This window comes from Mastomys coucha, unplaced genomic scaffold, assembly GCF_008632895.1.
Source record: "Mastomys coucha isolate ucsf_1 unplaced genomic scaffold, UCSF_Mcou_1 pScaffold22, whole genome shotgun sequence".
Taxonomy (NCBI): Eukaryota; Metazoa; Chordata; class Mammalia; order Rodentia; family Muridae; genus Mastomys; species Mastomys coucha.
This window is the reverse complement of record NW_022196905.1, coordinates 206,143,260-206,155,367: the sequence shown is the minus strand read 5'-3', so window position 1 is coordinate 206,155,367 and position 12,108 is coordinate 206,143,260. Positions and strand designations below refer to the sequence as shown.

The window sequence follows — 12,108 nt, the reverse complement described above, 5'->3', positions numbered from 1 at the left end:
AGAGAGAGAGAGAGAGAGAGAGAAGGAGGAGGAGGAGGAGAGGAGAGTTAAAACTCAAACTCAGTGATTTTTTTTCATATCCACTGTAATGTGTGGGTGATTGAAAGTAATCTCTGGGGCTAACCTAACCCAGTTCTTAATCTTTAGTAAGTGATTTTGGATCTTTTACATAACACAAGATTCCTTCTCCTTATTTAGAAAGTCAGCTCAATAGGACTATCTGCCTCAAAGAGCTATGAAGGCAGCGTGGGATAATGCAGATGAGATAGCTTGGACAGAGCGTGCTGTGCAACCTATCCACCATCCTACCTCAGGCTAATTCCTTTTGTTGCCTTTTTATTTGGCGAACACATTCTTTCCCTTTTAAGGCCACTGTAATCTTCTACAATGAATCTTTTTTATTGTAATAAAAGAGCTAAAGAACACATAAATGTGTGAATGGTGCAGAAAGCTCAAAAGCCAAGAGACCTTGACACTGCAGTCCTCAAAGCTCGCCAGGCGTGTTGCTACATGCCTGTAACCCCAGCATTTGGAAGAGGACTGCGTGTGGATCAAGATTTCATGGCCATCCCTTGCTAAATAAAATGTCTGAAGCCAGCCTAGGCAGTGTAAGACCATGTCTCATGTCCTATCTCCCACTCCCACCCAAAGAAATATGCATTCTCATTAATGAAGACTTATTTAATTCTAGAGATTTGGTGGTATTTTAAGAATTGTTAGAGGCAAACTACATGTGCATGAAAATAATAGTTAGACCCCAGTGTACTCTCAACACTAAGGATGCAGTCTTTACTATTCTCATGTCAGATGTTACTTGGGTATGAGAGCGCCTTCTCTGTTTCAAGCATAACACAACAAATAATTTCTTCTTTAATTACTTAATAAATTTGATTAAATCTGTTTCTCTAATAAAGCAATTCTCCCTTCTGCACAGTCTATGCTATTGACAGCCAATAGTGTTTCAGAAGATTAAATGAAAAATTCCCAGAAATAATTCATAAGTTTCAAGTTTCACACCATTTCTGAGTAGCATGCTGAATGCATGTATTGTCCTTTTCCATCCACCAGCATGTGAATCCTTCCTTTCTTCATCATGGCCAAGCTAGATATTCTACCTGGCAGTTTACTGCTTAGAAGCCTTCACAGGCACCAGGTTAAACTATAATCAAAGTACTGTGATAAGTAAACAGTATTGTAGGTAAGAAATATCCCCAGAATACAGCAGTAATGATACTGGCTGGCACTTTAGATGTGACAAAAAGAAGCTACAGTGCTTCCTTTTAGAGAAGATATTAACAATCCTACGTTAAGAAAAAAGTATAAGGCTAAAATCTGTTAAGCTATTTATCAGTTTTAAATGTCTAATTAATCATCATAAATATGATATGTGTGCAAAAGCCACACTATACAAGGATTTGGTATTAATCATGTTTTCAGGTATCCTCAATGGGTCTTAAAACATACACCTTCAAAAAAAGGAGAAATTACTCTATTTTATATGAGGATTATTCTAAATATGACTCTTCCTCTATTTCCAGAGCAGAAATAACACCAGCAGCCACTAGGTCTGCATCTAGTGCATTTAAAATGTGCATTTAAATTCTTTAGCAGAGTACTGTATAAAATATACATTTAACGAAATAAACTAAACCTTTCTTCTAGTGTTTTATGAGTCCATCAGCCCTTAATGGTAGGTCACTAATGGCTAATAAATACATAGCCTAACTTGATAATATTTTGTGAAATTTGCAGTTCTCTTAGACCATACTTTGTATATCTCAGGTACAAGTTACTGAGAATGTTTAAAATTATATAGTAGTTGAGAAGCAGCAATAAGGAGTTCTGGACGGCTATCATAAAGTCAGTGTGAGTGAAAGAACGTATGTTTTTAATGAATTTGCTTCCCCGTCTTTCCCCCTTTGGAAATCTTCCCAGCCCTACTTTCACCTTACTGTGGAGAATTAAATTGTGTTGTTCAAAAGCCTGTGTCTGGAATTGATCTTCTATAGCCATTAGGAATTAATTTCTCACACTTCTCCTGGCTTTGTTTTCTCAGTAGAACTTATTTGTCACACAGTTGAAATGATCTCAAATGCAGCCAAAAGCACTTGATCTCACCCTCCTTCTGTCACACCATGTCATATGATGTTTAGCTGGAAAATGCTTCATTATTCTAATCAGGCTGTACAGACTGGGAGAGCCTCTGTGTCTCTGCCTATTGCTGGAACTATAGCTGACACACAACCAGGAGAGTGCTGGGAGAAATGTCATTTCTCCCCCCCATTATTAATCCTATTAAATAATTTCCAAATGTGATTTTTTTATGAGAAATCTCCCTGGGTAACTGTTTCCTCCATCATCTATTAACCAGATCTCATATGCTCTCTGGATACATATCATTGGTTCCTGACATGAATTTAAAGAGGAGAGAATATTCTTATTCCAGTTGGCAATGCTAATGTTTCCAAAGCTCTGCTCTATATTTCAATTGTCCTTGGAGACCAGGCAGATAACATTCTATGCTATTGACCAATAAAGGGTTTGGGTTTAATAATTAATAAATACATTTTTCATGGCTCCATATAATCACCAAGTAGTCTGTGCTTTAGGTTAGTTATAGGATTCTTAGTTCCATTTTAAACTCTTGCTTACCTTTAATGTGTTACTTAGGTTACCACAGACTGTTAAGTACATGAGCAACCCCCTTGGACTAGGCTACACTTATGATTACATACAAAAAATAAAAATACTTATCATCTAAGAACTATATGACAGCTTGTTAAGATAAAACTACTGCGACAGTTTCTGTGAAAATGGCCCCTATAGGCTCATATATTTGAATACTTGGTTCACAGTTGGTGGACCTGAGTAGGAAGGATGAGGAGGTGTGGCCTCGTTGGAGGTGTGTCACTGTGGAGGAGCTTTGAGATTTTTAAAGTCCATGTCATATCCAGTTAACTCTCTCTCTCTCTCTCTCTCTCTCTCTCTCTCTCTCTCTCTCTCTCTCTCTCTCTCTCTCTCTCTCTCTCTCTTTCTCTCTCTGTCTGTCTCTCTCTCTCTCTGCATTCTGATGATGTCTCCAGATGTGAGATCTCAGCTACTGCTCAAGAATTATGCCTGCCTACCTGCTCTCATGCTCTCTGCTATGATGGTTCAACTGAAAGTCTTTGGAACTGTTAACCTCCTATAAACTCTTTCTTCTGTAAGGTGTCATGGTATCTTATCACAGCAGTAGAACAGTAACCAATACAAATATACAAATACACATGTTTTAATTATTTTGAACATTCTTTGCCAATGTGTATCATATAGAAGAAAGCATGTTATACAATACAAATTATTGCAGCAACTGTCAGATGAAGTGATATTGCTTTAACTGTCTTCACTCTCAAGCTTGCCATCAAGGGGACCTTGAATTACTATTAACCCAGAGGATGGCAATGGGGGGTCAGTAATGAGATGACAAACCTTTCAACAATTACATGGCTATGTTCTGAGTGGTATATAGACATAATGCAATATGACAAATTTGGTATTTGATTGTTATAAAACAAAATTTACATATACCATATGACATCAAATGCTTGCTTTGTAGAACACTTAAATGTTAGTCTTTTTTTTTTCCTGGTTTTTCGAGACAGGGTTTCTCTGTAGCCCCGGCTGTCCTGGAACTTACTCTGTAGAGCAGGCTGGCCTTGAACTCAGAAATCCACCTGCCTCTGCCTCCCAAGTGCTGGGATTAAAGGCATGCACCACCACTGCCTGGCTAAATGTTAGTCTTAAAGGCATTCAAATGCACATAAATTTAAAAATATACAGCAACTATAATACAGACACTATGATTTCAATCATTAAAAGTTATACTTTACAATAGGAAAAATTCTAATCATAATTTTGACAAAATAATTTTCAAAGTAATCAATTCAAAAAGCCTCTAGGAAAAACATTGATCATAAAAATACTTAAATATATAAGAGGATATATGAAAATTTATATTTTAAATAAATTTAATTCCATGATAATATTGACTTCTAAGTATCTATCATCTAATACATTGAACTTTGTTTATAACAATGAAAAAAATTGTATATCAGTTAAGGCATAAACCTGTATTTATCTTGGTGTAATAGGGTACAGGAAATTCATATCAGAAAATGAAAGATAATTTTAAAAAATATTTATTAGTCCTTCAAAATCCTCAAGATATTATCCACCTTGTTAAGATAGTTTCGAATAAATGCATAAAGTCTGGTACTATTGTATAAACATTAGAGAGATTAAAAAGGCTTGGAGTTAGAGTAATCAGAACACATACACATATATGAGATTATCAAAGAACACATTTATTTAATAAAGTTATTTTTCTAATAAAAAAATCCCATTGTTTGAAACCTCTAATAATAATGACTTTTAAAGTGAAAGATAAGTGGGTTTGTCTGTGCCCAAATCAAGCTCACAGGTGGATCACGTAGGTGAGTGCTGCATGACCTCCTTCCCTCAACCTGAAGAACAGCATGGGGAGTAGAGTCAGTATCTCCAACTGGACCTTTCTCTTCAAAATGAACCACACATACCTTATCAAAGCCCTTCCACTATTCTCGCTTGGAAAGTGCCTTGGCTCTACTGTGTGTGATTCATTACTTGGCCACCCACTCATAGAGGCACATGGTCCCCTTTCATCTGAACATCAGCATGGGAGCTGGAAAAAGTTTCTCCATGATCATCTTTACCTTGTGTTAAAGCATGGTCTCTGAGGAGGGCATTTAAATATGTATGCAGTAATGCTCTTGGCATGAGATCGAAGAGAAGTTTGTTCCTTGTGTCAGATCCATTTCTTCTGAAACTGGTACAAATAAGATGCATAGTGTATCTACTACCATCTTAGTGACTGTTTCATGGAAATTAGAGCTAGTAAAAATTTTAAAATTCATGTAGGCTATTAATTATATATATTACAGCAGAGTCAATCTCCTTGGTTACAGATTGGAGACAGGCAGTACTGGCAAAAATTTTACCAGTTGCAGCACATTTTTAAGCATATATATTATAAACTCTCAAAAAATTGAAGCATGTGTTTTGATTACATGTGTTGAGACTGCTTATGCCACAGAACTGGGGAAATTTCAATTTGATAGCTGAAGTCTGAGCCTGACCCTTTCCTATGAAACATAGGAACTCACTAGTAAAGCAAAATTGGCAAACACTAACCCTGGTACTTTTAGATGGATTTCTTTCTCATTACTCCAATGTGAGCCTCTAGATTATTTTCTAAGTTATTGTAATCCTTTATAATAATAATTTTTAAAGGCTTCCTTATCTCATATTAATATGTCTTTAGGAGTTAAGAATATACCAAAACTATATTAGGTAGAGGATTATAATTAAAATATTCTCCTTATGTAATAGAAATTAGTTAGTAGGGAATTATTATACCACAGATGACATAACACATGTATAATCTGGGATATAATAGTCAGCCCTTGCTGCCCTAAAATCTGTAAATATTTCTCCATAGTCATGGGTTGTTATATCAATACAAGACCTTAGAGTTTATATTGAGTGCACCGGAGAATGATTATATTTGGGCCATTAGTAATCTCAATTTCTAAAATTTCATTTGTGGCTGACTACTAGGTTCTAATGTATAGTTAACCTCTTGAAATTTTTTTTCTGCATCAAAGCCCAGTATAAAAGTTGTGTTCTTCTATAAGCTGAGCTGAAACAGTGGTCAAATGATAATAATTTGAGCAAATTTATATGTGTCTAGAAGACCTCACCTTTTTGGTCACAGTAGCAGGTGCAGAAGACAGGCTTATGACAAATTCTGATCCAACCAAAATGCTTAGGTACAAAGGGAGAGAGTGGTAATGATGTCAACAAACAGACCAGCCAGTAGCAGGTAGTCTACAATAGATACTGACAGTCAGGTCTCTGGTTCCTATTTTATGTAGTTCCAACAACCCTGTCTTTTTCTGTATTACTCCAGTGTTTTTAGCAAAAAAGGCTAAACTGCGACAACAAAGAGGAATAAAAATTTAAAAATTGAGAGAGATGCCACCAAGATATTTGAGACACTCACAGACAGAATCGCTAGCTGTTATCCACAAAAGAAAGCTTTGTGGAATCTCGAAGATAATTAGGCAAAATCACTTGTGTGTTTCACAGAACAGAGTAAAGCCCTTAACTGACAACCTAAGTGAGGAAGCTCACGGGAACCTCACCACACCTCTCTTTCCCCATGTAGGTGCTCTCACCATGCTGAGAGAAACTAGTGCCAATATGAAAGCATGTGAAGAGACAAAAATCCATAAGGAAAAGTGAGCAATGTTGATATTATAATCATAAAGTACAGAGTACCATATATCCTAAACAGGATGATTCAAACCCACACAAGACACAAATGTTCTATCTTTGTAAAAAACAAAACAAAACAAAACAAAACAAAACAAAACACTTTACTAGTGATTAGGGAATTGGAAAATGTATAAAGTGTAACACAAAAATGAAAAATGTGGCATCAGGAATGGCACAAAGTTTTTCTTTACAATTTTCAATTATCAAAATTAAAATAGTATTCACTTAAAATAAACTGTTATAACCCTGAGTTTCATGATAGTAACAAAACACAATCTCAAAAGAGGCAAACTAAAAGAATAGATACCCTAAAATTAAAAGATGAGGAATGTAAAAGTGTTAAAGGAAAGGAATGTAATTCATATAAAATGGGAATAAGTCTATAAATAAGCTAGGAAACAAAAACAAAGTAGCAGTAATCTTCACCTTTCCATAATTGCCCTGAATTCAAGTGGGTTAAATTCTCTACTTGAAAGAAATAGGGTGGCAAATTGGAAAAATAAATCATGGGAAAACCCCAACCTAGCAAACCAAAGGAAGAAAGTAAGACACAACTGCCTGCTGCCTGGAAGAGACTCACCACACACATAAGGATGCCTATAGGGAGAGAGTGAACATATTAGAAAAGGTGTTTTGAGCTTGTGGAAACCAAAGAAAATATAATTAACTATACTCCTACTAGATAAAATAGAAACCTAATCAAAAGCTATTAAAAACAAGCAGGTATGGCCTTCATATAAAGGGAGAAATATAAAGAGAGAAATAAATGGGAAGCAGCAACAATGGCATATTTATATACATCCAATATTTTAGCACCTAGGGATTAGGAAGCACACAAATTGATTTAAAGAGACACAGACTAGCAAACTGTAAGGACAGAAAATTACAGCAACTACTTTTAGCCACTGACAGATCATCCAGACAGAAAATCAATGAAGAAATATGGATTTAAACTGTATGTTAGACCAAATAAATATGCCAGACACTCTCAGCGCCCATCCTCTGCCTAATAGCTACACAATACAAAATCTTCTCAGCTATTCATTGACTGTTCTCTAGGCTAGATCAACTGATAGGCTAAAAAGCATAGCACAAGCAAATAAAAATTAAATCATACCGAATATTTTCTCCTAGGACAACAGCATGAAACTAGAAACAAGTAACATGAAAAAACCTGGAAGCTGGAATGCTGTACACATTAACGTGTTCCAGAAGACAAACAAAACAACAAAGAATTTTAAAATGTTTTTAAGACAAATGAAATGGAGACACGCTGGACTGAAGCTTATACAATATCAGATCTAGGATAAAGTTTATAATCACTTACATCAAAAACACAGTACTCATGTGAACAACTTCACAGTGTTTCTTAAAGAACTAGATGCAAGAACAAAGCAAAGCCAACGTTGAATTACATAAGGAATAATACAGGGCAGAGCAGAAAGAAATGAAATAGAGATGTTAAACCACACCACATAAAAGTGGGATGAAGAATTATTTCTCCAAAAGGAAAAGAAGAAAAATACTAAGAGAAACTGGCAGATTTTAAGAGTAAAGCATAAGATGGATGAAAGAGAGACGGCAAGAGAGATAAAGATTGAGAATTCCACTGACTAGTCATTACAATAATGCTGACCTGCATTTTCTACAGCAGGCAATATGAGCTGTACCTGCAGCTTCATAACCAACACTCTTCTTGCTGGACTCTTTAAATGTTCTGTTCATCAAAACCAAGTGTCAGCCACCCCAGGACTTGGTCTTGCTGTCGTTTTCTCCTTCAAGCTAAGCTCTTAAATGCTGGAATTCTGCTTTGTAATGTAGTTCAGCCTTTCCTTCTTATTTTGTGAATGAGGAACAGAGTTGGCCAGAACCAGGCATGGTTTCTCCTTCACTGACTTCTCTCTTCAGGTTGTCCAGTCACGAGAAAACAACACGCAGAATTAAAGAGGTTGTTAGTAAATGACGATAACACCACAGATAAAATACTTCCATCCTGTATCTCAAGAGACTTGAACGGTTTATTCTATCAGCCATGTGATTTCACCTGATATGTACAAATTTTAAATATAAAATTCACATGTATGGCACAGCCCATTTAGCTGTCATCAGTAGCCATTTTTAATGGCTGGGCACAAATTTAAATACTTAGAAATAAGTCTTTTGCAAATTGTAGAGTTAGATGTGCATGTGTGTGTTCACATGTATGTATGTGTGTTTATATGTGTATATATACTCACAAATACTTGTATGTTTCACGTATTTGACAAGTTACTAATATTATACAAAATGAAATGAAAATGGATGTTACAAATGTGATTTCCTGTTATGATATAAATATTTTAAATGCAGTAAAATTTTACAGTAAAATTTTAATAAGCATATTAATGCTAATACACTTACCTTGATTGTGCATTCTAAGATTTTTAAACAGCACAGCTTCCCAGAGTCTCAAACCACCAATAAATTATGTAACAAATGGAGAAACTAGATTGTCATTGTGAGGGTAAATTTTTAACCTTCTACTTGGAATTCAAATGTTCAAGTATAACATGTATATGTAGAACCTACATGCAGAAATTTTCAAACCAATGCCCCTTTTATGTCCAACCAAAATAGATAATGTAATGATAAAAATAGATTAATAAACATATTTGAAAAACAATATACTATCAACTGAAAACAAGTTCTGTGTTGTAATAATTACTCAGGGACCGATCAGATCAGGGGTCATTCTATCCCCAATGCCAAGCCTTGCCTCATTCTCCACTGGAAAGGGGTTTAGAACCAGATACTTGGCTTTTGAACCTATATTTAGCTTCTAATAGGAGTGTAGTTTCTGTGGGCTCACTGGTAATTGTTGTCCAGGTCCCTGGGAGTGTAATTAGTTACCTTCACACCAGACATTCAACACTTGTGACAAAGTAGTTTCTAAGCAAGGAAGGCTAAGTGCAAACCATCAAAACAATAGTTCAGTTCATTCTTCTGAGTAATTTCTAATCACTCACTTTGAAGGAGCTTGAGAAGGTAGAAGAAACAGTTTTGGAGTGTTGGTCCCCATTGTGTCATAAATCAAGTCACCAGTCTGGCTTCTAAGAAAATAGATGGAATCTGAATTTGATTGCAGATTTCCACACACACTGAACTACACAGCCAACTCTCTGCAGCTGCTGTGCCAGATGTGATACTGTTCTTCATAAATTAATTTGTCCTCAAGTGCTGGCACAGAGATTTGGTAGATGTCTTATTGTCTACTCAGACTAGATAAAACAGAAACAGTTGGCATTTGAATAGAATGGGCAAAATTAGATATTTACACTTTTTTCCCTTTAGGGTTCTGTTAACTTATAGTTCCTATCCAATGGTATAAACTAAGAGATCTTTACTGATTTGTCATCCCACCAAACATGGCAGTCATTCATGCCATTGATGACATTGTATAAATTGGGTTAAATTATAAGTAGTGGCTCAAAAACTAGAGGCCCTAATAAGACTCAACCTCTATAAAGCAAGGGATAATTATCTAAACCAGTGTTCATGGACCAAGCAAACATATCAATAATCAGGCATCTGATGTTCTGAGATAGAAAGAACATCATGCATAACTGGAGGATGCATATAGCACTTTGTAACTCCACTACCAAGAAAATCTAATGTCTAATAGGCTTTTTTTTTTCACACCTGGGAAAATTAGAAGTTTTCTAGCTTTGAATGGATTCCAGAGAAGGAAAGTCCTCTACACTAGATCCAGACTTAGTTAAGATAGTCCCATCACTTACACCACATGACCCAGAGCCCAAGTGATACTGAAGTTACCAGTAGAAATGCAATGTCATCTGGGACTATTCAGTGAGGTCAAAACAGGACAAACACCTGGAATGCTGGAGGAAAACTACCATCTGCAGGGAAGAACTATGTACCTTTGAGAACCTATTCCTGGCATGTTCCTGGATGGTGGTAAAAATAGAGCGACAGCAGGTTCCATGCATCTGTAACATTTGATCTGATTTGACAGGCTCAGTAAATCATAAAGTCAGGTGAGTCCAACAGCAATCTGTTGTAACATAGAAATGGTAGATCTCAAACCCACCATGGCCCAGGTGTGAAGGCACTTTACTAGGGACACTAAATCCATGCCTACCAATTGCTGTTAATCCTGACAATAGTTAGTAGAAGATTCAAAACAAAACAAAAACAAAAACAAAAACAAAAACACAAAAACCATTCCTTGTATTTTCAGGGATATGAAAGGTTTAAGCTGGAAATGGTGGCAACTCCACAGCAGTGTCACTTGGGACAAACCATAAAAGACTGTGGATAATGATATAATAAAGAAGTTTAAAATATTATGGATAATATCTAATATATAGGCATCATGGGAATGGATCTATGTGAATGCATAAAAGAATGTTATATATTGCATATTAAAGCTTACAAGATAGTGTCTACCACGTAGCAAGTATATTTTGGCCAATTGTCTTCCACTGACCTGTCATTAGCTATTTTAGCATGAACTTCACAGACAGACAGGGTTAATTAATTCAATGGCCAAAACTAAGAGCAGTGTTATGGATTTCTACTGACCAAAGATGCCTTCCCTACTGTTGCAAGCAACTGTTCAACTTGCCAGAAAGAGAAACCAATCCCAGGACAGCAGAGAACCTTTCCTCAAGAAGACTGAAGAGTCACCTGATGTCAAGTTGACTACCTTGTTTTCCTTTTGACCTGGAAAGAGCAAATTCTTGCTCTACCAGGGCTAGATATCTATTATGTGTGTGGGTTGTCATTCTTACCAACTAAATACTACAACTACAACATCCAATGATGAAGTGTTTGGTTCTCCAGTGTCATATCTCACTTGGAACACAGGATTCTATAGATCACAGGAAGTGAAAAAGTGGGTCTATCACCCTGTACATCATACAGACACCAACAGAAATGTTTGGCCTGCAGGGATATAGTTAAGAAACAGCTGAGAAGCAGTATCCAATACATATTGGGCTTCAGATTCCAGAATATGTGTGGAGATTGAGTCAAATATTGGCCATCATTAGATAGAATATACTTAGAATACCCCAGTCTGAGGACTAGCAGGATCTATATGCAATATCTCTCGAGGAAGAGAACAAGTACAACGCTGGACACTAAGACTGACTGATGTAGTTGGAGCTGTTAGTATATCACTAAACTTCCTCTCTAATGCCTTTTAAAAGACAAGCCCTTGAGGATCCTGGACTAGCTGTTTCTGAAGAGGAACTTTGAACAATCTTCACAGGAGAAAGAGTGCTGCCAATATGGAGCTATATCACTACCCAACTCTCACTTTAAGAAAAGAACTGAGTTTGACCCATCATCTGTATGAGCTAGTCCCTTCAGCATCTGCCTCCGGTATAAATAGCTATGCCAATTCTAAAGACATACGCTCCAAGAGAGAGGGGGATCCAGGAACTGATCCTGAAGGTGTCAAAAAGTCCTAGTCATTTTCTGTGAATGCAAGATGTCAGCTCACAGGACGTCAGACACATACTTCAGTACCTGTGTGCTGCTGAGGCTTTGTGGCACTTTCTCTCCCTGCCCGATGCTACTATCATTGTACCAACTATCTTATTGACTCCTTTTTTCAACATTTGTTACTGAGACTTCTAAGGTTGCTTCCTAGAACTTTCTCTTTATTAGCAGTTGTTTTATATTCAATGGTCTGACATAGCTAAAGCCACACATCATAGTCTCATGCCTTTTTTTTTTTTTTTTTTTTTT

At 36.3% G+C, this 12,108-nt stretch overlaps 1 pseudogene; it reads left to right on the top strand.

The window, feature by feature from the left end:
• The window catches only part of LOC116067818, a 127,920-nt pseudogene that overhangs the window by 113,827 nt on the left and 1,985 nt on the right, over positions 1-12,108 (top strand).